Source organism: Monodon monoceros, unplaced genomic scaffold (assembly GCF_005190385.1).
Source record: "Monodon monoceros isolate NGI ecotype Baffin Bay Population unplaced genomic scaffold, NGI_Narwhal_1 Super_Scaffold_4, whole genome shotgun sequence".
Lineage (NCBI taxonomy): Eukaryota > Metazoa > Chordata > Mammalia > Artiodactyla > Monodontidae > Monodon > Monodon monoceros.
The window spans coordinates 64,646,127-64,672,444 of NW_021703781.1; the positions used below are offsets into that span (position 1 = coordinate 64,646,127).

General features: G+C 45.7%; 1 protein-coding gene across 2 annotated transcripts in view; it reads right to left on the minus strand.

Annotated features, from left to right (window-relative positions):
- GPAM (glycerol-3-phosphate acyltransferase, mitochondrial) overlaps positions 1-22,715 on the minus strand; it is a 70,169-nt gene extending 47,454 nt beyond the window's left edge. Inside the window, exon 1 of one of the 2 annotated variants that reach the window (XM_029244900.1) lies at positions 22,499-22,715. The gene's annotated coding sequence lies outside the window, so the exon portion shown is untranslated. The remainder of the gene's footprint in view (positions 1-22,498) is intronic. The other variant, XM_029244895.1, reaches the window with a different exon arrangement.
- Positions 22,716-26,318: the final 3,603 nt, after the last annotated feature.

The following is a 26,318-nucleotide window of genomic DNA, read 5'->3' on the forward strand; positions in this document are numbered from 1 at the left end:
GGGAAAAAACAATTCTAAATATTCATGCATCTAGTACAAAGCTTCCAAATATATGAATCAAAAACGGACAGACTTTCAAGGAGAAATAGAAAAATCCATGATTATAAACTAATTTCAGCACCTCTGTTTCCATAACTGAGCAATTAGGCAGAAAATCAGTAAAGATATACAAGGCTTGTACAATACTGTCAACCAACTTGGCCTAATTGACATTTATAGAACACTACACGCATAGATAGAATATCATTTTTTCAAGTGAATACGGAACGTGTCTTGGTAAAACCTGCCATAAAACAAGTCTCAATAGATTTATAAGGATTCAAATCACATAAAACATACTCTGACCACAACGGAAATTAGAAATCATTAACTTAGAAGTATCTGGAAAATCCCCAAATATTTGGAAACTAACATGCTTCTAAAAAAACAAAAACAGACAGAAAAAACACCCCACCGTTTAAGGAATAAATAAATCAGAATGAAAATTAGAAAGTACTGTGAACTGAATGATGGTGAAAACACTCCTTATAAAGGCTGGGACTCAACACCTTGAAATACCACACTGAGATCAGTGATTTGAGTTGAGACCTGTCTTCTTTTCTAATACAGATATATTAGTGCTATAAACTTCTCACTAAGTTTTGCTTCAGCTACATCCGTCAAATTGTGACGTGTGCTTTTTTTTCTCTGCAAGAATATTATGAGGAACAGTGTCAACTGACTTGCCGAAATCCAATGACAAAATATCTATGACACGCCCTGATCTCAAATACAACAATTACTCCATCAAAAACTTTTAAAGGCTATAAAGTTTGGCCTGACTTACTCTTACTGAATCTATGCTGTTCTCATCGTCCACTTTCCTCTAGATTTGTTTTCTTCATTCATTTATTTAATAAACATGTATAGCACACCTACCGCCCACCAGGGAGCATAGGATAAGATAGCCTAGGAGACTTACACGCAACTGTTTGATAATTGTGTCCCAAAAGATTCAAAAATCAGCATCAAGTTCAGTAGCCTGTGGCTTCTACAACTCTGTTGATCTGGGGCAGGCAATGAGACCTGTCTGTCCAATACCCATTCCTTGCAGGGTCCTGGCTATTAGAAGCCTGATTTTATTCAGAGTGATCTCTTGCCCAGCCCCGAGAAAAGAGTGAATCAAAGTATCTGAGTTAATTATGATAATCTTGTTCTCTAATAGTCTAACTGTCCCCCGCAGCCAAGATGGTCTTATGACCCAGTTCTGGGCAATGACACCTAAGAGAAAATCAAACTTGAGGATTTCTGGAGAAGTGTTTCTTTCCTAGGAAAAGGGAACAGATACAGCTGGCACTGCTTCTTTTTCACTTTTTTTCCCCATTTGCTCTATAATTTAATGTCCAAACCCCACATTATCAATCACACACCTCTGGATTTTAAGCCACTGAAATCTTTTTTTCTGTTACAGACAAATTGCATTCCTGACTCATATTTAATTTTTAAGCACAGTGATTCCGGCTGCTAGAATAACTCAAACATATGGGAGAAAAAGAGCATTGAGAAATAGTCCCTGCCAGTATATCACGCTGGGGGATGGCAATGGACATGACCTTGGAGCCTGCCATTTAGAACGTACCTTAGGCCAGAAGAGAATGGAATCCCCTCTGACTCACTTTTACCACATGTGTGACAGAACAGGTACTTCAATTTGACTGAAAACTGCTTCATAGTAGATTAAGCCAAAAACTTCAAATAAGCCAAGCAGGAGGCAGTCATGCTTCTGGGAGAGCTGGCTTGGCATCTTCTACTGTGTGGGCTGCAGGACAAAGCTGATGCACCCCAGGAAGCAAGGCCAGTGGGAACTAGGTAGGGTTCCAGGCTTTCAGCCACAAGCAGGGCCTCAGGGCAGGGCACCAGCTCTAGAGTTGGAAGCAGGGCACTGAATCAGTAACTGCTAGAGCTGTAATTAAGAAATTAGCTTCCAAGTCAAGTTCTTTTGTTTACAACTGTTAGTTTATTCTTAAAAAGGAAAGTTATTTTTCCTTGTCCCAGGAGTGTAGCCAGGCTCTGTGGTTTAAGTCCTGAGGTTCTGTTGAAAGAGGCTAAGTCATTGCCATTAGCAGCCTTTTTGTTACTGAAAGACAAAAAATGAGAAACTATTGACTGTCTTTGGTCACCAGAGGAGACAAAACCGGAACGGGCCTTCGCTTCCTCTGTGGAATCAAGCTGGATTGTGTGACAGGGAGAGGTTGTCTGAGGCAGTAGAGGCCAGGAAGGCCCAGGTGCTGAGAAGGGGCTCAGGATGGAGGACTCTGCTCATGGATCTGATTGGAGATGGCTCCAATGTAGGCCCTAGAGGTGGCAGATCTTCAGAAGGAGGGTGAAAGTGGAAGCACCATGGAGAGAATAGAGAGTCTTGGGAGCCTCGGTGAAGGTCCCGGTGGCTGAGCCCGTTGGGAAAACAGAGCTCCACGCACCGTGCAGGGTGTAGGCAGGGAACAGTGGTGAAGAGGGCCAGCCTGAACAGAGCCAGGGCCTCTGGCTCACAACACATGTGCCAGGGAAAGGGAGAGGAGGGGAGTCCCAACACTGATCACCATTGGACTTCTAGGGACCCTTGACACGAGCAGTTTGGAGACAGATTAATTCAACATCAATTCATGCATAACACATTGACTGAGGGCCCGCTTTGTGCCAAGCATCTTTTTCAGGCACCGAGGATACACAGATGAGGCTGTCACACATAGATCCTGCCCTCATGGAATTAATAGTCTAACAGCCTATGGAATGTTGGGAGGGAGACAGTAGGGAGAGTAATAAACAAGCAAACAAATAAAATCATGACAAGTTTTGGAAACTGCAATGAAGATCCAACAGCATCTGTCACAGAGAATAACAGAGGTGACCAACATTAGATAAGGTGATGGGAAGGGCCTCTATAAGGGAGGAGCAGCTACCTTGAGGCTGGGGTGTGAGAAGGATATGAAAGGAGACCAGGAAAGATCTTTCCAAAAAGAGGGAACTACACCTGCCAAAGCCCTGAAGGAGGACAGAGCTTGGCAGACAGAAGTGAACAAAGGCCAGTGCAGGCTGGAGGGAGTGAAGGGGATGTGTCAGAGGGAGGGGTTGGGAAGACAGAAGGGGCCAGATAGAGCAGGACTTTTTAAGCCGTAGTAAGAAGTTTGAAAAATGAGAAATAAAATGGTGACATGTCATACATGTCGTGGCGGAATCCACATGACCTTTACCTTATAAAGATTAGAAAAGAATGCATCAAAACAAACCCAGGTCTGTGGACCTGGACAGCCCAGGAAGAGGAGAAATGGGCATTGATTCAGGAGCTATGATGTGGGCAGGGGCCTACCTGCTGCAAACTGGCCTCAGAGAACCTAGGCAAGAGGTAAGTACATTTTGTAAGCTACCACTTATTGGGCACTTACTGTGTGCCAGGCACTGTTCTAGCACTCCATAGGCATTATCTCAAGCAATCCTTTGTAGCAGGCATGGTGCTGTGTGAAAAAGAGCCCGTGCCAGACAGCCGCTGGTGGACTTTAATACAGAATTCTACTTAGAAAGGTCTTAGAAGGACTGAGAGGACAAAAGGGGATAGTGAGGCAGCCTGGAGATTAGCAACAATGGAAGATCACTACCCTCCCTAGGGCTGGAGTGACAAAGCCAGGTGCTAACAGAGCCCCTAGGCAACAGCTGGGACGAAGGAGAGAGGGGCTGCCTAGGGGGAGCCGAAATCACAGAGCTGCCACCGCTGGAGATGCCCCCTGAGAAAGAGGGGGATACCCTCCCTGGCTTTTGCCTCTTTCTGGCCTCGTCTGCCAGCCCTCCTACTGGCTGAAGCAAACTGCAGGGGAATCTAAGGAATGAATTTGCAGGGGGCTACCTCACCCACCCACCCAGCCCCTCCCCAGACATAAAGTAGAGCAGAGAAGGATGGGGATTGGATCTGAGAGCAAATAGGCAAATAAGGTACCCATCGTCCCAGCAGCCCCATGAGCTAGGAACTATTATTACCCTGATTTTCTATATGGGAAAACTGAGGCACAGGGAGAGGTTAGGTGAATTTGGTATGTGGAAGAACCCTGATTTGAATTCAGATCCATCTGATTCTAGAGCCCAAACATGTAACTGATAGCGTTACTCAGCCAGCATAGGTGAGAGCCTGGGAGTTAGGACTGGGCCACTAGATCCCAGGTCTGAAAAGCTTATCTTTATGTTAAACCCCACTCCATGAAGGAGCTGAGGGTAGTGATACTAAGAGGTGGTTGGCTAGGACTGGGCCACTAGATCCCAGGTCTGAAAAGCTTATCTTTATGTTAAACCCCACTCATGAAGGAGCTGAGGGTAGTGATACTAAGAGGTGGCTGGCTTAAAAACTGAGCTGCTGCTAGCTGGGACATCAGTGGACTAACCCCGAGTCCTTCCAGCAGAACGTCTGAGAGTTGTGACAGGGCTTTGGAGCCCGACAACCTGGGTTTCAATCATGGTCTGCCATCTACCAGCTGTGTGACCCTGAGAAAGTTATTTAACCTCTCTGAGCCCCAAAATTCTCTCATTTTAAAAGTGGATTTGCTAATGTTCACTTACTGGGTTATTTTAAGGTAAAATGGAATAATGTATACAGATAATTAGCATATTGCCTGCCACATGGTGAGATTTACTAGATAGTAGCTATTATTATGATTGTTGTTAGTCTCCTCTTGCGTAGACTCTGAAGACAAAAGAGAGGTCCTATTCCTTTGAGCTTGAATCCTAGTGAAGAATTTATCCTAAAATCTTTGGAACTCATATCAACCGTTAACTTTACTTTGTTCTGGGAAGAATGTCTCTGTATCAGTCAGGATGGGCTAGGTTATGACTCAGTAACAAATGTCTCAGAGTCTTGAGACAACAAAGTTTATTTGACTATGTTACATGGAAACTGCAGGTTATTACAGGGGCTCTGCTTATAAGGTCACTAAGGGAGGCTCCATCTTGACACTTGCTTCCTTGATTGCTGAGGCTGGGGCCAGAGAGTATAGTGAACCATGCACTGGCTCTTAATCCACACATCACTTCTGTTCCCATTTCATTAGCTAAAGCATCATATAAAGCAAGAGAGTGAAGCAAGAGGTGGTGTAATCCCACCATGTGCCCAAAACAAGGTAACTAAACATTTATGAACAACCCTAATGACTATCAGAACAACCTCAGTGAAACTTCTGGTTGGGCTGGATAAAGCAAAGGCCCCAATCTGGAATGAAGGGATTCAGGAGCCTCTAACAGGCCAGACTACCCTATATGACATCACAAAAGTTTGTCCTTGTTGTGCCTAGAATTGCATCTCCGAAGACATTGTCTTTTAGGAAAAACTTTTCTTCCTAAATATTGCTTAAGACCACTTCTCTGAAAACCGCTGTTGGTTCTTGGAACATATGATCCAACATGGTTTGTGGAGCTGAGATGCTGACTGTAAACAAAGCATCTTGTCTTCTGGGAGAGGGATCCTAATGTAGGCTAGATTCTTCATGCCCAGACTTACCCGGGACCTTTCTTCCACTGTTGTATAACCTGATGTCAGATTATTGCGTACTGATGGCTCGTGGAGCAAGTTCAAGCTCTGGGTGTAAGCCTTTCCTCAGCTTTCACAACCCCACGTCCTGCTGGATTTCTTTCTACCTACCTGAATGTTCTTTCTTGGCATCTTTTGCTGGTTCAAAGCCCTCCTTCACTCTCATTCCACACTCTGTCCTTAGAAGACCAGGAACCTAGGAGTCATTCTTAACTGCTTCCCACATCCAATCGAATACTAACTTCTGGCAACTTTACCTTCTAGATAGCTTTAAACTCATCATCTCTTTATCGTCCTCTCTACTTGAACTGTCTTATTCCAGGCCACCACCATCTTCCCTGGGCGGCACAGCAGCTTACTACCTGGACTCCTCATGTCTGCTTTCTATACACCACCCTCCCAAACACCCCACATATCAGCCAGGATGGACATTTGAAAGTACAACACTGACGATGTCAAACACCCCCAATTTCTCTGCCTGATCCCCACTCCAACTGATTAAAATCTTTTCAGTTATTCCTTATAGTTTTTAGAACTGCCAATGCTTGGCACATTCCACCCTTGTTAATCTCACCACCCTCATCTCCTCCCACTTGCCCTCTTTTTCTCCAACTTCAGTCACCCTTTCTTTCTTTCAGTCCCCAGGAAAAACAGGCTTTACTCTTCCATTGCACAAACTGCTTTCTCTGCCAGCAGACAGAGCACAACCCTTTTTTCTCTCCAACTCATGCTTCATAACGTAGCTCAGATCTCACCTCCTCATGAAAAACTTTTTGACCCTCAGACTAAGGCAGGCCCCATATCATATGCTTCTTCCCCAAGGGACTTATCACAATTATAATTGAATATTAATTAATTGTAGAATTAGCCATTTAAGACCTGCCTCTCCCTCTTGAATGTCCATCTTGATTTCTCCCATCCCTTTCCTTTGTATTCCTAGCATCTAACAGTACCTTGTACAATACAGATTCTTAAGATCTATTTGTCAAATATCTAAACACAACAATACTAACAAAGGAAGGTGTGAATGGCTATGACAACTGTCAAGAGTCCTGGACAAGGGTAGCTCTAGGAACAGGAGTATTCAAGGAGAGATATATGAACCTAGAGTTTTGGGGGCTCAGGACTCATGGGTCTTGGGGAAGACATGTATCCAAGCTTGACAGGGAGATAGGAAGCAGATTTCCCATTCCTCTCCCACCCCAACTTCCTGAGCCAGAGTAGGCGGAAGAACATAATACAAGGGAGAACAGGGGCCCAACTCTCCAGTGGTAACCAGCAACACAGTGGGAGGTGGTCCACAATGGATAAGAACACCACAATTAAGTACAAGACAGGGCTTCCCTGATGGCGCAGTCGTTGGGAGTCCGCCTGCCGATGGGGGGGACACGGGTTCGTGCCCCGGTCCGGGAAGATCCCACATGCCGCGGAGCGGCTGGGCCCGTGAGCCATGGCCGCTGAGCCTGCGCGTCCGGAGCCTGTGCTCCGCAACGGGAGAGGACACAACAGTGAAAGGCCCGCGTACCACCAAAAAAAAAAAAAAGAAAGAAAGAACAAGGCAAAGCACACTAGTGCCCAATACACTTGAAGGAAGGAATTTGAAAATACTTGAGAGGAAAGCTAGACATGGCTGTAGACAGACTAATTTTTATTTTTCTTCCCTCAGAATCAGTCTTTGTCAAAAAAGAAAAAAAATTTCATGAAGGGGACAAGGAGAAACAGGACTACTCTGCATTTATTCTTTTTCTAATGAGTTCAAAGTAAGCTAGAAACTTATTAAGTCTAATTGAAAGGAAGATCAATTGAAGTTCAGCTGAGGCTCATTTTTAGAATACTTTTAAATAAATTTACTTTCATTACTTTTGGGGACCTAGAAGCTCTAAGATTTTCTTCTGGAAAATTATTCTCCTGGGTATTCTAAACATACTCCTTAAAACTGTGTCTGGCTTTTAACTTACAGATTTCCCAAAAGAACATTTTTCCAAAGTAAAGAGTGTTATCAACCCAGTTTCCAATGATCTAAATTGCCTGATATAAAGTGAAACCTGAATAAGCATGATGCCGCTGATTGCAGTTTTAACCAGATACTTTCTGATGGTCATCATCATATTATTCCTTAAAATATTTGAAGTTTATTACAAGGATGACCTCCAACATGAAGGTAAGATATTAGAAAACAGGCTTTCCATAATTGAGGGTCACAGGGTGCAATCCTCTCTCCCAGCCCCGCTTTGTTATTCCGCTGTCTTGGGAGGGGATTCAGTCTGACCCTTCACTCAGTTAGGATGACTTACACCTCATCTGTTCCTGTTGCACATCCAATTCTGCTTAGGAGATGGCAAAACCTTTTCCCCTTTATCAAATTATTTTACAGTTACTTTTTCCAGAGGCTTTCTGTTCTGGTCCAGGGTTCCTACTTCACCTCTATCTATAAATTTAGCCCACATACATGAATTGTAGAATTCCTAGTAACCACTATAGGCTACGGGTGGAATCACACAAATCTTAATGCCCACAACGTTGGTTTCTCTGTAGATTATTTATAAGTGATTTTCTTAGAGGACAGTCTGTCTACACTTCTAGGCCACCTGCTCATTAACTGCTGATGATACTGGGCTGTCCAAAGAGTGTCTTCGGTGTTTAAGTAAAAATAAAAGACACATTTTTCATCTTCACCAAGAACTTTATTGAACAACCTATTCACCCTTTTGTTCCACTACCTTCTGCCACTTTTCAGGCAACTTCATAACTCCACCTTCCCAAAATTTTTTGAGCAAAAACTGTTCCAGGTATCTTTTACAGTCTTCCAGGGAATGGAATTTTTCTCCATTAAGAGAACTTGGTAAAGACTGAAATGAATGGAAATCCAAAGGTACAATGTCTGGTGAATATGGCGGATGAATCAGAACTTCCCAGGCAAGCTGTAACAGCTTTTGCCTGGTCATCAAAGAAAAATGCGGTCTTGCATTATCCTGATGGAAGATCATGCGTTTTCTGTTGACTAATTCTGGATGCTTTTCGTCGAGTGCCACTTTCACTTGGTCTAATTGGGAGTGGTACTTGTTGGAATTAATCGTTTGGTTTTCCGGAAGGAGCTCATGATAGAGGACTCCCTTCCAATCCCAACATATACACAACATCACCATCTGTGGATGAAGACCAGCCTTTGGTGTGGCTGGTGGTGGTTCATTTCGCTTGCCCCACGATCTCTTCCGTTCCACATTATTGTACAGTATCCACTTTTCATTGCCCGTCACAATTTGATTTTTTGTTTGTTTGGTTGGTTTAACATCTTTATTAGAGTATAATTGCTTTACGATGGTGTGTTAGTTTCTGCTTTATAACAAAGTGAATCAGCTATAACACATGGAAAGGTCAGGGAATGGACAACAATGTATTTGGAGATACTTGAGCTGAGACCTCAGCCATCTCATCCTTGGATTTTTTTTTTTTAATGCTTTACAGAGAAGCATATACTTTTTATTAACAGTGCAGCAGTATCTGTAATGACTGAGAGGATCTGCCAAAAGAATAAAGCCTCCTACCCACCCAGCCCCCGCAAAAAACACTACTCTTAAAACAAATTGTGTGGATGGTCCTAGAGTCTGTCATACAGAGTGAAGTAAGTCAGAAAGAGAAAAACAACATATGCTAACACATATATATGGAATCTGAAAAACAACAAACAAAAAAATGTTTCTGAAGAACCTAGGGGCAGGACAGAAATAAAGATGCAGATGTAGAGAATGGACTTGAGGACATGGGGAGGGGGAAGGGTAAGCTGGGATGAATTGAGAGAGTCGCATGGACATATATACACTACCAAACGTAAGGTAGATAGCTAGTGGGAAGCAGCCGCATAGCACAGGGAGATCAGCTGGGTGCTTTGTGACCACCTGGAGGGGTGGGATAGGGAGGGTGGGAGGGAGATGCAAGAGGGAGGAGATATGGGGATATATGTATATGTATAGCTGATTCACTTTGTTATACAGCAGAAACTAACACACCATTGTAAAGCAATTATACTCCAATAAAGATGTTAAAAAAAATAATAGTTACAATAATAAAATTATCTACTTGGTCAATAACCTCACTTTATAAACCACGGTGACTCTTAGCCAAATTCAAATTAAGCAGAGTAGTCAGCTGGCTCTCCTCTGCATGTGACATGCAATCTGTTCTTATTCACAAAACCAAAGGTGGCACAAATAGGAATCCTGTTATTAATCAGGCATGTGCTTCACGGTTTTACAACATGGCTGCCATTCAGACACATCCAAAATGATAATTATTCTGAGCCATTAATTACAGCTGGGCAAACTGTATTATGCAGACCTGTGAAGGGTCTTGGAATGTTGAGTATAAAGCTCATTCTATGGTTTTAATCTGTGTGTGCCCTATTTCCCTCATCCGCAAAACAAGTCTAATAATAGGACATACTTTATGGGGTTAATGTGAGGATTAAGAGTTAAAATATATAAGGCTCTAGGACGGTGCCTGGTGCATAGTGGGAACTATATAATGTTTGCAGCCATGACAAGAATCCCGAGGAGAATGTGTAGTCCTCTGAAGGAAAGGCTGCATTTGACCCAACAACCATCAATCCCCCTTGCTTTCACAGGTCATAAGTGATAAATGTGGTCTTTGAGAATCACAGGCTTGCCCAGCTCCAACTCAACAAACGTTCCTTTTTCAGATAGAAAATTTCTAGGATTTTCCTTTGATAACCATGTTATAGATTGAGTCAGTAAAGTCTTTAAAGCAGTATTTCCTAACTTTTTAGAATCAGGGAACACTTTGAGAGTGTAATGAAACTCTAGACTAACTCCTGATTAAAAAAAAAAACATACATGTAAAAGTTTGCATTCCATTTCAGGGGGCTCATAATCGCCCCCCGCCATGATCATTCATGGACCCCAGATTAAGAATCAGCGTTCGAAAGCATGGCTTGGAAGAGAGCCACCTTTGGATCTTGTTCTTTTAAGGATGTCTGAAACAAAATGAGACAGAAACACATACTTGCACATTGTAAAGGAAGTATTAACTACTGTTAGCCAAGGGGGTCGATAAATAAGGGGTTCTGGTGAGGATAAAGGTGATGAAAGAGGAGGAGAATGAAGAGGAGAACACGAGGGGGAGGGGGAGTCACCCCAAATGGATCAAAGTTGATAAACTAAATGTACACTTTTACCTTTAAGCGAGCCAAGTATGCACACTGCTTGGAACTGGAACGTACTGTATGGCTGTAATTATTGGCAACACTGGAGGCAGTTTATCTGATTGTATCAAAGCTTTCTTTTAAACCTCAAACAGGTAAAATATTATCACTGGGGCTCTTCACCCCCTGTTCAATGACTGAGATACAAAAGAAATGCTAATTATGGGAATTGAGCTGTGAATTTTGAGTGACCCTAGGGACAAAATGATTATCTGGTTGTCTTAAGTTGCGGGGAAATTTATTAGGGGGTTTTAAGATTACATTAACTGATTTTTACCTTAAGTGCTCCACCTGGAGAAGCATTAAAGTCTCCTGATAAGGAATGATTTCAAAGAGGTAATGGCATTGGCCAGAAGACTTTTTTTTTTGGTGAGTCAGGGGTACTGTAAGGAGAAAGCCCAAGTGAGGTGGATGTGTCCTGCTGGGGCCATGTGATGGGCTTGGCACTTCGACTAGGGCTCACTAGAGCCCCTACTCATCTCCTATTTCTGACAGTGATGAATGCCAGAGACCAAAGAGGAAGAATAATATATTTACAACAAAGGTCATAGAATGAGGCCAAGGACCCAGTTACATTTCTGCCCCATTATGACCTTAGATTGCATCCCTGCCTCTAAAAGCCAAACATCTTCTTAGGATCTGTGAGCGATGACATGCTCTTACCTGTGCTGACCTCTGTTGCCTTGTCTTCTACCGTCTCCCCTACCCCAAAACCTCCACTTTGCCCCAGTCCCCAAGGCCATCTCTTTGTTCTTGGACCATCCCAAGCTCACCCCTGGCTCAGGGCTTCTGTATTTATTGTCCTCTCTGCCAGGAACATTCCTTCTCTAGATATTTGCATGGCTGACTCATTCTCATGTTTCAGTCTGAGCTCAGTTAGCAACTTTCTGTCCCCTGCTTTAGCACTTTCCTTCATACTGTCCTATTTTATTTATAGCACTTATCACTGTCTGAAAGTAATCTCTTGATTTATTTTCTTCATGTTGTCAGTCTTCCCCATTAGACTGTGAGCTCCATGAGAGCAGGGATCGTCTATGTCTTGATCACTGCTGCAGCCCCCCAGGCTTAGCAGAGAGAAAGCACCAGAAATACATTTGGTGGGTAAAGGAATGAATGATCATCATAATAGCTACATTTATTGAGCTTTTCGTCTGTACCAGGCACAGGGCCGCAAATACTCTCTCACTGAATTCTCACAGCAACCCTCCAAGGTAGGTATTTCTTATCCCATGGTACAGATTAGGTTTCAGAGAGTTTATGTGGCTTTTCCAATGTCAAAGCAAGCAAGTAACTAAGACCTGATTTGAACCGAGGTATGTTTAACTCCCGCGTTACACTCTAAATCAGGAGTCAGCACGCTTTTTTCCATAAAGGGCCAGAGAGTAAATATTTAAGGCTTTATGAGCCATATGGTCTCCGTTGCAACTCCTCACCTCCATTGCAGAAACAACCACGACTATACATATACAAAGGGGCGTGGCAGTGTGCCAGTACAACTCTATTTACAAGCCGTGGGCAGGATTTGGCCCAGGGACCATAATTTGCAGATCCCTCCTTTAAATCATCATTCTATCTGTGCTTTGCTAGAAGGGGGTTAAGCAAAAGAGGAGGAGGAAAGTAAAAGAAAAGCATTAAAATGCGTGCCCTTCAAATAAGAAAGACAGCGGGTGGATAGACTAAGTTTAAAAAAGCAAAATAGGCAATGGAGTTCTGGTAAGAGTTATGACTCTACTTCTTCAACTTCTCAACTAACTTATAACCATCACTGAGACCACAGGAGAGTTTGACGCAAATACGGTATTCTGTTTGAACCAAGTTTCCATTCATATTGTAATTATCCGTGATTTCACCTGCCAACACCCTAATAGACCACACATACCCTCCATCCCAAGCAGACCCGAGATAGGCAAGATTGAAGGATAAAGTATCCCAAGGCACTGTGACGATTAAAACTCTTCCTCTCTCAACCACTGAGCCTGAAAACTTCAGTCTTTTCTTCTCAAGCAAAGGTATGAGTTTGTTGGCAAAAGGTGAAAGACAAGATATGAATCACAGGTCAGAGCCAGCCCAGAGAAATCTCCCGCAGCCTCATGGAGAAGGTGAACATATTGGTGCCCAGGGGTTTAATCAGAGTGTCTCTCGAGACTGAATATCAGCATTAACGTGAAAGACCAACTCACCAGTCCCTTGAGCCTGGGCTGCAGGGTAAGGGCTGAACTTTGGGAAGATGGAAGGTAGGGACAAAGGTGGTTTCTACAGCGCTTGGCTATGCCGGAGCCTTGGGGGCAAGGCCTCCTCTCTGCCCTGTTTTTCTCTCAGGTAGCCCTAGGGCATTAGAAACACTGTAGACAAAATACTCATTTCTCTCTTACCCTGAAGAAAGTGTCCCTCTGGAAACAGCACGTGGCTCTTAAACCAAGAGGTGCATTTTCCTCAATCTGTATGCAATTTTCTAAACATGGGCTTTAAATGTTTGAATAGTGACAAACATTCAAACCTTAGTCAGGCTCCTGAAGCTTTTCCGAGGCCCATGTGTGTGCTTTCTTGTAAAATCCAGTTTTTCTAAGAACGCTGCTAAGTCAGTTTCACCAGAGCCCCCATCTTTGATATCTGATTGGGTTCCTTATCCTCTGCCATCCCCCAGGTGATATCTGACACCCGAGACTACAGCAAAGAATCCTGTTGGGTCAGTTTACCGAGAATCCCCCTCACCCATGATGTTTCTTCTTGGTAATTTTCCACCCACTGACCCCCAACCTGCCCCTTAGCTGTAAATCCTCACTTGCCCAGGCTGTACTTGGAGTTGAGCCCAATCTCTCACCCCCACTGTAAAATCCCATTGCAGTGGTCCCTATATTTATCACAGTGGTCCCAAGTAAAGCCTGCCTTGCCACCTTTAACAAGTGTTGTTAATTTTTTCCCCTCTAACACAGGAAGGCAGCCCCAGCATGGTAGAACCAGCATCTAGAGATGCAACATCTGACCCAGCTCTGCATTAACCAGCAATGATGTCCTGGGTACCCCTTGCCACTCGCTTCCTTTTTCTGAGCCTATTTTCTTATCAGTAACATAATGAGTCAATTTCATACCTTTTCATCCACCCAGAAGTCCATCTTTTTGTTGTCTGTTTAACATCTACTATATTTATTGTTTTTAATAGCCACTATTTCAGATCATTTATATTATTAATAAAAATTGATTTCTATTGAACATTTAGTATTTACCAGAATTGTGCCATGTGCTTTCCATGTGTTCTAATATTTAATTCCTCATGAGGAGGAACCCTTGTGATTGCAGACTCACAGATATGACAGCTGAAGTTAAGGAAGGTGACATAAATTTCCCAAGGTCAATCAGAGAGTAAGTGGCAAAGCTGGGATTTGAGCCTGAACCTTTTTTTTTTTTTTTCTGAGAACTACACTGCTTTCATGAGCCCTGTAGCCCCTGGTCAGAGTCTGACCAGAGAGGAAAATGCAGAATCAAACTCCCTTTCCCTGGGCTTCCCTGGTGGCGCAGTGGTTGAGAGTCTGCCTGCCGATGCAGGGGACACGGGTTCGTGCCCCGGTCTGGGATGATCCCACATGCCACGGCGCGGCTGGGCCTGTGAGCCATGGTCGCTGAGCCTGCGCATTCGGAGCCTGTGCTCCGCAACGAGAGAGGCCACAACAGTGAGAGGCCTGCATACCGCAAAAGACAAACAAACAAGCTCCCTTGCCCTAACTTTTTTATTTATTTATTTATTTATTTATTTATTTTTGGCTGTGTTGGGTCTTCATTGCTGCATGCAGATTTTCTCTAGTTGCGGTCAGCAGGGGCTACTCTTCGTTGCATTGTGCAGGCTTCTCATTGTGGTGGCTTCTCTTGTTGTGGGCCACAGGCTCTAGGCACGCGGGCTTCACTAGTTGTGGTACGCAGGCTTCAGTAGTTGTGGCTCGTGGGCTTAGTTGCTCCGCGGCACGTGGGATCTCCGTGGACCAGGGCTCGAACCCGGGTTCCCTGCATTGGCAGGCGTATTCTACTTTTTTTTTTTTTTTTTTTTTTTTTTTTTGGGGTACGCGGGCCTCTCACTGCTGTGGCCTCTCCCGTTGCGGAGCACAGGCTCCGGACGCGCAGGCTCAGCGGCCATGGCTCACGGGCCCAGCCGCTCTGCGGCATGTGGGATCTTCCCAGACCGGGGCACGAACCCATGTCCCCTGCATCGACAGGCGGACGCTCAACCACTGCGCCACCAGGGAAGCCCTGGCAGGCGGATTCTTAACCACTGTGCCACCAGGGAAGTCCCTGCCCTAACTTTTTATTACTATACCATGATGGTTTTCACTGGGTCAGGCTACAAAATACCAAGATGTTTTGCCTGGAGGAGATAGTGTAGGACCTGCCATGGATGTTCAATGCATGGTCTTTGCCCTTGAGACACTTAGAACCCAGGAGAGATGATAAAACCCACAGCCCAATCCATGCCCCAGGAGGAGCAGTGCTGATAACCCACAAAGTGGGAGTTCCCTCATCCTCAATTCCTTATTGTCATTTTTGTGCTCAAGCCAACATGAAACAGTGGCATCTACAAATCTCTGCTTATTGGAGAATCTTTTTCTTTGCTAGGGAGAGGCAGTCCCTTTAAGGATGGACCAATTCAACAATCTGGTGGTACAAGAGATCTGGGGCTCTCCTTGAAACAAACGGTTGAAGATTTGTTTTTGAGATGACACATCAGTGTTGGCTTGACAGGGAGGAGGTTGTGGGCACATGGTGGGATAAGGATAGATTCCCAGAAACAGCAGAGCAAGGCTGGCAAAGTAACTGGTTTGTGCAGATCTGATTCCCTCAGGGTTGGGGGAGAGAAAAGGGGAATGAGTTTAATTACTGAGTGTCTACTATGATCTATGCGCTTTTATATACACTGAGCATTAGGTCCTCACAACAGTGTATAACGTTGCTGTTTTACAGATGACGCCAGCAAGAATCCAAACAGGAATTCTAGCTCTTCTTTCCACGCTTTGCCTCAATGCGTGTGTAGATACCGTCCTACTCTAATTCAGCTTTTCATGAAGTAGATGGCACTTTCTCAATAGAATATCTGTAAAAAATATTTAGGCTGTAAAACCTAATACAGCGCACCACGCATAGTGGGAGCGCAGTAAAATAGGATAAACGAACAACTCCTAATGTGGTTTCTCAACATAGATATCATCGGATCCAACAGCTCTCAACTGGGGGTGATTTTGCTCCCTGGGGGCCATTTGGAAACGTCTGGAGAAATGCTTTGTTGTCACAAAAGGGGAGGAGTGCCACCGATATCCAGTGGGTGGAGGCCAGTATGTTGTTAATCATCGTACGATGCACAGGACAGCACCACAGCAAAGAATTATGACCCATAATGTGCTGAGGTCGAGAAATTCTGATCTAATCCAGCATGTTTCACGAGGAAGCCATGACCCAGAGAGATAAGGAGACTTGCCCAGGTTCACACATCAACAACTGGCTGATGACATCCCCTGGAGCCTTCTACAACGGTTCTTGCCAGACCTCAAGGCTAGCCAGCCAGAAGGCTGCCTGCCATAAGAGGGATGGGTTCAGTGGGAAGGAAAGACCATGTTGGCATAGTGGTCCAGGCAAACCAAACACAATTCCACAGGTTCAAAAGGACCAAGACTGTCACTATTCCGTCTGGATCATGCCCTGAATAAGCAGCCAAGGGAGGTTCTGGAACTAGGAGACCAAGACTCAGAACACAGAGTGCTCACCTAGAGGCCTTTGCTGCCACCAGCGTCACACTCCCACTCCCTCCTTTCCTTAGGGTTGCAAACCAAACACAAGGATCAAGTCCAAGAAAGAATTTTCTTTTAATAATTAAATAGGCAAGATAAAAATATTAATGATTGGTTGGTCATATGAGGTCAAGTAGATATTGCCAGAAACTGATTCTCTCTAAAACATATGAGTCCTTTGCATTGTCATTGTCGCCACCAACAATTTTTTGGCCTCTTATGTGCCAAGAGATGTGTTGGGTCCCAGGGGAGAGATGGGCAGAAGGAGAAGAGGTGTCCACTAACATCACACATAAGTTATATCCTTGACCCCAAGAAGTACTCAGTGCAAACATGAGGGTCTCCTTTGCAACCGCCTTCACAGAGCAAAGCCAACATTGCAAAATGGGTAAAACAAAACCTTCCTTACAGCTAAATAGTGAAGCCCAGTATGATTCACTCATTTTAAACAACTTTTAACACAGACACTCAACTTCAGCCCAAGAATTTGGACTTTACCACTTGTGTCATCGGGATTTGGTTTGCCTGGGGGACATTTTCTTCTATCCATCAAGCTTCATGGGGGACTTCCAATGCCCTAGATCACACCTAGAATGACAGGGTAACCAGATGCAATATGGACTTCACTTAACCAGAGGAGATGCTTTGACCCCGAGGTCCCCTAACCTAAGAAGGTAGACAGAGGGCCCCCAAAAGGCTACCCTGAGCCAGGGTACTGGCATCTTCTCCAGCAGTCTCTAAGCTGCCTCTCAGTGGAAGCTGGAGATCTCAGTTAACACAACTCTGAAGATGGACTTTTATCTTGAAATTTCAATGAAAAATTAAACATCCTGGTTACACTGAGTACTAATGGTTTTTATTTCCATTGCAACTGCTTTCTGAGACAGATAATTCCCCTTTAGATTTTCATGAGTTTGGCCCAGAAATCGGATATTCAAGGCATTAAACATACAGGAGCCTGGGATGCCAAGAAAACAGTAGTGTCTATTTAACGATTTGGCTGCCACAGGCAGCTAAGTGTCTTGGGGAAGTGAGTGGAATTTGAATATATCAGCTCTGCCACTCTGCTGCAGACTGGAAAATCAGATACTAAGAAAGACACCCCAGGGGCTCCTGCTTGGGTCTGGACATGGGTGCTAATTTCAGGGATGAGCAGCTTGAAGGGCAATGATTCCCAGACCTTGAGCTATCACTTTTTTATCCTGCCCAGTCATAATATTAAAATTAAACTGAACAGAAGTTGACAATCTACAAACAACATCATTTAATAAAGAAAGAATGTTTTAACAACCCAACAAGCAGGATGGACAGACTCTCAGAGCAAGGGGAAATTTCTCACATTGAATACCCATAGCCATCTTAAAGACGTGCTACTTTGTCCTTAGTTCATATGTCACCAGAGACTGGAAATACCTCATAGACCAGCACCTCTCTGTGGTGTGGAATCTGGGTACTGTGAGTAGCCACTAGAGTTGTGTGGAGAAGAATTAGACTTGAGACCCAGCTTGAATGGAGAAGATATCCCAGGCCAAGGATAGGGAGGGGGGAGGGGTAGAAATGGGGGCACAGGAGTTGCCCTGAGAATAAACTACCGCTCTATGGAGGCACCCTCCACGCTGTAATGCTACAGGACATTGCTTGTTTAATCACCCGTCTCTTCCACTGTGCTTTAAGTTCCTTGAGAGTAGTGTCTGTACCTTGTTGCCCTGAGTCACAGAGCTAATTAGATGTGGTAGTATAGCAAGCGGGCCTTTGAAGGAGCAATGGCAAAGCACAAGGGACACACGGTGCTGCTTCCAGGACCCACATGATCTGAGGAATAGAAGGCACATTTTCTATTACCTAATCATGCACACAGTTTCTGCCTGGTGTGCTGGAAGGGGGCTCCACCTCCATCCTACCTGGCAGGCTCACCCTGAGCATCAGCCCACAAGATAATTAAAGTGCGCCCCAAGGGGAGCTTGATGGGAGCTCGGACTGTTGCTGCCCCAGGAAGGTGCCAGGGGACCGCTGAGCGAAGGCTCAGCTCTGCTGCCTGCGTCTGAGCAGCTGTCTGAACAGAAGCAGGACCGAGGGTGTGGGGCAGCCAGCCTCCTGCCTGCTTGCTGCCTGATCTTCCCGTTTCCCCATTGCCAAGTCTGAGGAGAGTTCTCAGTCCCGAGGTTTTCACTTTCCCCAGGCCCTCGTTCCTCATAATCACTTTCTGGAATTGACTCAAAGAAAACATCACCGACACAGTTACCAGGAGACACCAGGCTTCAGTTCCACAACAAGTACCCCTTCCCTGCAGAGAAAGTCCAGCCCACGGGGAACTGGATGTTGCTTTCTTTCAAGACTCATTTTGGGTGTCTTTTTTTTTCTTGAGCCCATCTGATTTTTGACAGGATGTTGAAGCACAATAGACAGAGCAAACCTCAGCTAGACATCCTGCCATCCCCACCGGGCACTGGGTGGAGGCCAAATGCAAAGCTTACCAAGCAGGTGCGCTGAGGCAAGGGGAGGATGGGGTGGGGAGAGGACTCAGGAGCCCAGGGGTGATGATGGAGCATTTTCATTGGCCAGCTCAGTGTGACAACCAGAGCCCCACTAAACATCTGAAATGCAGCTCGGCAGGTGGAGAACTGAGCTCCACCTTGGTGGGATTAGCAAGGCTGTGGGTTCTGGGAACTGAACGGTGAGAGTGAGTTTCCCATTGCAAATATCCTGCCATTTTCCTCTTACGACCTATTGGGGAGAATTTGCTTTGGGGTACTACTCGCTATTCAAAGTCTTGTTGGAGGGCTTCCCTGGTGGCACAGCGGTTGAGAGTCCGCCTGCCGATGTAGGGGCGCGGGTTTGTGCCCCGGTCCGGGAAGATCCCACGTGCCGCGGAGCGGCTGGGCCCGTGAGCCATGGCCGCTGAGCCTGCGTGTCCGGAGCCTGTGCTCCGCAATGGGAGAGGCCACAACAGTGAGAAGCCCACGTACAGAAAAAAAAAAAAAGTCTTGTTGGAAATGGTCTTGTGTAGCGTATTATTTATGGCATGGCATCTCTGTTCCTTTCTCACCACCCAATCCTCTGTGACTCTCCCACCAAACAGAGGATTTTAAATCCTGAATTCAGCTGAAGACAGTTATGTGCCTTGAGGTATCAATCCTACTGCCTGTCCTCCCACCATGCCTGCTCCCTTCAGGCATCACTGGCTAAAACACTGATGACCCTGGGAGGTCCTACTAAGCCTTACTGTGGCGAGCAAGCAACAGGTGGGGGCTGGCTAGCAGACAGCTGAAGGCAAAAGAGTGAGGCCCCAGCTAAGGAAGAGAAGACGAAGGGAGAATTGATATGCCTCTGAGGGTCACGGGGACAGGGTCCCTCACGGGGAAGGTGGGAGAGAATTGAAGATGCTGACGCTGTTCTTTCAGGAGCCTGAGACTGACCATTTCCTTTCATCACTCTCTGCAGGTTTAGCCTCCCCATCACCTCCCAGAACTGGCTTTGTCTGGAAAAAATGCTAACCAGCTCCTTACAAGAGCCGTCACTGAAGCCCCTGCCAGGAGGCTCACAATAGACACCGTGTACAGTGCGAAAGGAACACGGTGCTCCTCAGAGGCTGAGTGGGTGAGGAAGGGGGCAGCCTTGGGCACACTCATGGACAGCCAGATTTCGGGCCCACCCCGAAATCCTCAGCTCCCTGTTCTCCTCCCAGACTGCTTGTGCATGGAATTTCACCACCAGAGATGACCGCCCCAGGTGGGTTAGTCATCCAGGATGGACGTGTAGGAACCTGGGGGAGAAAGACACAGAGAGCCTCTTATCTGGCCCCTACCCACCCCAGCATCCCTGGGAAGGGGTTAGGGATTTTCATATGATAGAAAAGATCCCAGGGGAGTGAGGATACTGGGCTCCAGCTGGGGAGTAGGAAGGAGGTGCTGGAGAAAAGGGATTCTAGGAGACAGAATCGGCCAATTCTTCCTCCTACCCTCCCTGAGGTTGGGCCCAGCCTCTCTCCAGCAGTGGAGGCCGCTGGGTAGAAGAGCACTGGACAGGGAGTCAGGAGGCTCCCGTTTGATCTGGCTCTATCCTGCTGTGGGTCAAGGAATCATAAAACACCAGCGAGCAGCGACTCAGTCTTAGGAATCATTCAGTTCTTCAAAGAGGGCTTTCTTGACTAGCTTTCCACTCCCATCCAGATCAGGTCCTTTGTTCTTTCTCTCATCACAGATGGGGATGACCTATTTATTTGTGTGATATTTTTACTGCCTATCACCTCCCACCCCATTTACCTGTAACCTCCAGGAGAGCAGGGAGCTTTCTCTGCCTCATCCTCCACTATATCCCAACGCCTCGCGCACAGTAGGCACACACCGCTATTAATGAAAGCAGAATCTCTATTCGCAAAGTAACCCCATGAGAGAAGTATTATACCTATTTTACAGATGAGGAACTTGGGGCTTAGACAATTTAAATAACAAGTTGAAAAAGCAAACTTCAGCAATGGATCTGAATGACCCTTCCCCCATGCTGCACTAATCTTCTAACCAAGATTAGCAGACTAGGGAGATTCCCTTAACCTGCGGGCCTTGGCTTAGGTTTTGGGGGCTGTGATGTTCTAGAACCAGATGCCCAAGACATCTGGGAGAGAGGAGGAACAGGAGAGGGATGGCTGTAGAACAGAGGACAGCTCAGAGCTGGTGTCCCCGGGCAGGTGCCCGGTCTTACCAAGCCTGGTGCTAGATCAGGGTCCAGGAAGCATAACCCTGTGTACTGGGCTTATCCTCTACCTCTTGATATTTCTCTTGAAATTATGAGGGGGAAGCAGGATTCACTTGGATGAACTTCTCAGACCAATTACTCTGAAGAGTCTCAAGAAATACAATAGGGCCTCAGTAGAGAAAACTCCCCTGGAACCACGAAGCAGTCAGCAAGAAGAACGATCTTCCATCCTGTGGAGCAGTTTTGAGACCAAGCCTTGATAGCATCCTGCCGCAGCTAACAAAGCAGGGACAATCCGTATACAAACACTCAAGAGTTAAGACAACACAGATGGAAACATTTGGAGATTAAGACAGCCACCAAGACTAGAGAAAGGAAACGCAGTTGGCATGGCTATCTCTTAACCTAAAATGCATAGGGAAAAATCAGTTTTAAGAATAGCCATTCAGCATAAAAGTATTCTTTTCCAGTTAATGCCAAAATAAAATCGTTTTTCTTATTTTTGTATCATATCCTCCCCTCCTCAACCACCTCCAGCTAAACCTAACAATTAGAGAGGACAGAATCCATACTGTCATCTCCCTTTCACTTTCATTCCAAGTGACTAAGTCCCTGCTGGCACCGCAAGGAGCCCAGCTTCCATCCGTAGCAAGGAAGTCCTTTGACGTCAAGCTCTGTCTGCCCACCTCAAGCTCAAGAAACACCACTGAGGTGGGACTATAATGAGGATGAGAATGGACAAGACACATCAGGTGCAGATCCCAGACAAAGCGGGAGACAAATTCTCCTAAACAAGGAGCTTGGTCCCACTCTTCCTTCTCTGATGCCAACATCACGAGGATTGGTACCACCAAGTAGGGCTTCGAGGATCAGATTTGACAACGTTTCAAGCTGAAGCAACTGGATTTCTCATAAAGTGTGCAGAACCCTCTCAGGACTTTGGGGTTATGAGCCAGCAGGAAGGATGACAAGGAGGCCAAGGGGGCAGCTAGAACTGGGGAAGGATTTCATGGGGGCAAAACACGCAAACCCGAACGATACCTCACGATCGCGCTTACAGCTCTCTCCAGCTGCAGACAGCACATTCCTTGGCTCTGCCGTTCTGTAGAATTCCAAGATTCTGAGTTCTCTTTCCTTCCACTTCCTTCCTCCACTTTCTCTGCCTTCCCTGCTTTCCATTTTACTGCCCCAGCCCTTTCCCCACCCCCATTTCTAATGTCTTGACATCCTAAGAAATTAGACCAACAGCCCCAGAAAAAAAAATTTTTTTAATACCTGTATCCTTGACTTTGTGCTGTTTGAGGAATTATTTCCAGCCAGTTGATTAGCAAAGCTGATGGAGACTCTGGAGAAAACAGCCCCAGCCTGAGTGTGGGGCTGAATGAAAATCTCTTCGGGGTGCTTGTTTGTATGGCCAAAGACTGAAGGACTTTGGGTGCTCGGTAGTAACCTCAGAAAAAGTCCCCAGGCAGCAGCAACTCTCCCAGCACAGTTTCGAAACACCACAGGAGGAGGAAGCCCTCTTTAATCAAATAATAACCAGTCAGAGATAAGGCCTTCTAGGCCGAGCTCAGCCAGCCAATCACACGCTTCCTCCTGACCCGCAAAGGCAAACAGACCCAGGGCTGAGTCTGAGTTTCAGGGCTTGTTATAATTTAATGATGCTGCCGCTGGTGTCTTCTTGGCTTTGCCTGGCGGGATTTTCTGACTGGGAAGTGAAGCCCCAAGCTCAGGAACCTCATTGTCAGTGGAAGCACCTGGTCCAGGGGCTGCAGCTGAGGACCCTGAGTGACCACGTGGCACCCAGCTCCCTGCACAGATGCCTCCACATCACCAAGAGGACCCTTGCTGCTGCTGGGAAGCAGGCTTGGGTCAGCAGGGGGTGAGCATATTTGACACCAGCTGTGCAACTCATTGACTGTGACCCTGAAGAGGTGGTGGATACCCCAGTGACTCGCCCTCACATGTTGGAGATGCTCCACATGCATTTCCTAGGGATCCTTGATTAGCGGTGACTTTGAGCTTTTCTTTATTCCTCAGCCTTCCCAATCACCCTCCCCTTCCAATGCTATCCGTGCTCTATTAGGCCACAGAGGTATCATAAAGAGGGTGGGTTCTGGAAGCTTAGCAGGCCTGGGAGAGAATAATGGCCCTCCATCTCTCCAGCCCTGAACACGCCTCTTAGCCCCTTCCTCGTTGATGCAAGGATTAAATGAGAGAACTCTGCCACTTCCCGTGAGGTTGTTATGGGCCCTGAGGAGGTGTAAACAAACCCTAAAGAGGTATTGATATATTAGAGGTCAATATCTAAAGGAGCTTAAGGAGAGCCCCTTTGTTAGGTGAATAGCACTGAGCATCGGCAGAATCCATTTTAGGGCATCTCATCACCCCCGCCTGTTAGCAGTCATCCCCCCTCCCCATACCCCAACCTCCCCATCAGCCATTCACTCAACTATATTTATTTGGCGTCTCTCACTGGGGGAGCACCAAGGTGAGTTCCCCACCCTCACGAAACAATGTTACAGCACAGGAGGCAGGAGTTTTATTAGAGTCCTCAGTGCATGGAGTCAACGGCAGGACAGCGAAGGGGGCTTTGTCACGGGGGATTTGGTCCCATCCAAGGGGGACAAGGGAGAAACCAGCAACGGCGCACGGGGAATGGACTCAAGTCGGGGGGCCAAGTGTAGCCAAACTTTCTCCAAGGGAACTCCCTATGGGTATCAGACCAGGGGATAAAAGGGGAAAAGCAGAGTTGTATCGCCACTCCTTTTAAAAAAATATGTAACAGCCTCATGAAGATTAATTCCCATACTATACAATTCTCCCATTGAAAGTACACCACTCAGTGATTGCTAGTGTATTCACACAGCTGTACAGAATGAATTTCAGAACATTTCATCACCCCACAAAGAAACTCCTTCTCATTAGCAGTCATTCCGCATCCCCTGCCCTCCATTCCCACCTCTGCCAGCTCTTGGCAACCACCCATCTACTTTGTCTCCCACGACTTGCCTATTCTGAACATTTCACATAAATGGAATCATACACTATTTGACTTTTGTGACTGGCTTCTTTCACTTGCCATAATGTTTTCAAGGTTCATTTCATTGCTTTTTATTGCTGAATAATATTCCAGTGTAAGAATATACAACAATTTGTTTTTCCATTCATCCACTGATGGACATTTGGATGGTTTCCACTTTTTTGCTGTTACAAATAATGCTGCTATGGACATTCTCCACTCCCTTTTATCCACAAATTCACAATCTCATAGCAGGGAAATAAGAAGGAAACAAAGCAGGTGAGAGAAGTAGCTTTTGAAGGACATCTCTCTAGCCAGAAGAGAGAATATCACAACAGTAGCTACGCGTGATATTTGCACAAATTTTCACAACACATAAAGCACTGTCATACATTCCCTCTCGTGTAATCCTCCCCTCAAGCCTAGGGATGAGGGAGGTATTATTTTTATTGCCATTTTAAAGATAAGATCATAAAGAATAAGAAAGTTTGGGTAACTGGCCAAAAGTCACCCAGCCAAGAACTGAGCCAGAATTAAGTTCTACGTTCTTTGTACTGCAGCTCTTCACACACAAAACGGGCTTTATTCTTCTCTTACATACTCAGACTTGGCTTCCAGGAAGCGTAGTCCAAGGGAAAAAAAAAGAAGAAGAAGAAAGAAAGAAAAAGAGATTTGACATTATTTATGGAGAAAGTGGTAATTAGGCCAACAAATAGTTGTTACTGTCTGCATTTAAAAAATTTGTACTTAAGGCTCAGAAAGATTAAATATCTTAAAAGGCACAGAGCTAGTGAGCCAGGCATTGCTGATTTAAAGGCAGCTAGGTGATCCGCAAACACAGGCTAGATCACCTTGCTTTCTTCCTAACATCTAACCAAGAGCAGTAACGTGGCTGTTCAGATGGAAGGAAGGGTAGCTTTGGAGGGGGCACTGCAGATGAGGTGGGCCTGGGTGAAGAAGATGCCATCCACAGCATGGGGCGTGGAAGGGGATAAGGGAACATGCGAGTCTGAAGATGCAGAGACAGCTATGAAGACAAGAGCAGGAGGAAAGAAACAGAGAACGTGGGGAGAGTCCAGCTGAAAGGCTGGCCAAGTCCCCAGGTTGTCCCGTGGCCAGGAATGTTTCATCGAAACCCTTACGGTCACTTGACAAACAATATGAACAGATGTTCTGAGTGGAATGGTGTGGGAAAGATATCAACCAGAGACAGAGCTAGAGAATCCATCCAGCTTCTTATCACCTGTCCAGGCCCAACCAAAGAGCACAGCCCTGTACCACGGGAGAGGGATCCTCCCAGAAGCAGGAGGACAAAGGTCTCCATGGGGGGAGATGAGGCCAAGCAGGCCAGGTGAGCACAGGAGATGGGCACAGACACAGCTCACCTCCCAGATGGAGATTCCAGGGCAAAGTACTTCTTACCTGGGAGTAGGGATCACAGCGTGAACAGCAGGAGTGTGGGCATGCCGGAGATCTGGAACCAGCCAGGTGTCTCATGGCTCTGGGTCTTGATTCATTGCGCCAAGACCATGCCAACTTTATTGGGTTTCCTTGGGCCCGTTACTTGTAGAATTCAGTACACAGCAGGCAAAACACTGTCAGAAAAATTCAGTTCGAAAATCTCTCTAAGGTTAGGAAGCAGACCCAAGCTAGTCCCAGGCTCCTCAAAACTCTGAGCCATCTATAAGATCCACTTCTGGAAAATGAAAGGCTCTCTTTAGATCTCCTCCTGCATCGGAGCACCAGGGATTATCGGGCACCAGGACACAGAACGAGGCAAGCACTTATCAGTACGTTCATCTTAGTGGAAAAAAACACAATATTTTTTGGCACCTACCAGATAGGTGACCAGGTCCCAGACAGATGCCTCCCCTGTCACATTTTCTCTTCACAAAAACCTGTAGGGTAGGAATACTTATACCCATTTCACGGGATGAAAGAGTAGAACTCAGAGAGGTCAACCAGCTCGCTTGAGGTCACACAGTTAATATGGGGCAGAGCAGGAACTTGAGGCTAAGATCATCTGACTCCAAAGCCCATGACCTTTCTGTTATTTCACGTTACCACTTTCTT